The sequence below is a fragment of the Galeopterus variegatus genome, unplaced genomic scaffold (genome assembly GCF_000696425.1).
Source record: "Galeopterus variegatus unplaced genomic scaffold, G_variegatus-3.0.2 Scaffold2300, whole genome shotgun sequence".
Classification (NCBI taxonomy): domain Eukaryota; kingdom Metazoa; phylum Chordata; class Mammalia; order Dermoptera; family Cynocephalidae; genus Galeopterus; species Galeopterus variegatus.
The window spans coordinates 18,783-20,268 of NW_007728411.1; positions in this window are offsets into that span (position 1 = coordinate 18,783).

A 1,486-nucleotide genomic window follows, 5' to 3' on the forward strand; every position below is an offset into this window, starting at 1 on the left:
CGTGAGGGCCCTACTGGGGATGTTAGGGGCTCAGGGGATTAGGAGTCGTGATCTGCTCGCAGGCGGAGACACAGGGGAAGCAGATGGCCCCGTCTGGATTTAGCACCTCGAGAGACAAAAAAGAGTTTTCAACTAAAGTTACTTAAAAAACAGGCTATGACAATGATGGAAACTGTGCGTTATTAAAAAAAATTTTTTTTTTTTAAATCTCCAGCATTTGTAAGAGGTGGGTTTGAAAAATATCTGCTTTCTCTGATTGCAGGGGAGAGGGGTGTGGCGGGGGGAAGCAGAATTGGAAAAGCCACAAGATGCAAATCAGACGAAGGTGGCCATTGAAATACATGTATGAGGTCCTTGTCCAGGCAGCAGCGACCAGTGAATTATTTGGTTTCAACCTAACTCTGTTTGTTGGCTTCTGTATTTTTCATCTCTAAAAAAAGTGAGGTGTATCTTTTCCTTCTGCTGGTATTTATGATGCGTAAGAAAGAGAAAAGTCAGAAGCAGTACTGAATCTGGAAATGGGATGTCCTGGTGTGATGGAGTTCCGAGGCGTGGCGGTGGAGCCAACTGCTCTTAAATGATGTAGCTGCAAGTCACTTGTTTAACTGAGGCTCAGCTGTGATTTCTTGGCAACCACTAGCACACTTGTCAATTCTTGTAATGTGAGAGAATTTAATTTACAAATGGTTTTCAAATGCAGTGAGATTTTTATGTGCCCTCAATTTAACAATTAATGAAGAAAGAACATATAAATTAATCATTTATTGAGCCTGATTTTGCTATTTCTATAATTTGCAGCCAATCATTTTCTCAGGTCTTAACATTTTCAGAGGTCCTTGAAACACCTGTAGGCCTGAGGCTCTGTGCCTGTGTGTCTACAGAATGACGTGGGTTCAGACTCCCCCTTCCCAAGGAAAATCCAACTCTGTCAGGTCGCTTTGTAGAACTAGTTCTCCTTTGTTAGCAAGTACCCCATGAGGTTCCAGTACCCCATGAGGTTCCAGTACCCCATGAGGTTCCAGTACCCCGTGAGGAGGGCTGCAGGAGGAGGATTAACCTCTCTTTATAGGGGACTGAACAGAACTAAGACTCCAGGGGCAGCCAGGTCCTTGTGCCACCCTAGGCTCCAGGCCCATCCGCCTGACCTCATACTTCTGTCCCCCTCAACTCTTCACATCAGCCAGCATTTCCGCTCTCTGCCCCATTTTCCTGGTGCTGGCTTTTGCCGAGGTCAGAACACCCCACAGCACCACCTGGGTGCTGACATGTGACTGTGCAGCCTCTGCTGGAACTTGCAGGCCCGTCCCAGAGCCCTCATGCGCGGCTGGTGTGCAAACCCCGAGGATGGAGCAGGGCTCGCGGGCTTCCTGAGCTGAGCTGGAGCCAGTGGACCTGGGCTAGGAATGGCCCCTTGTGGGCACGTGTCCAGTCAGTTGCCACCCCAACCCCAACCCCATGACCAGGATGGCCAGGCAAGGACATGAAG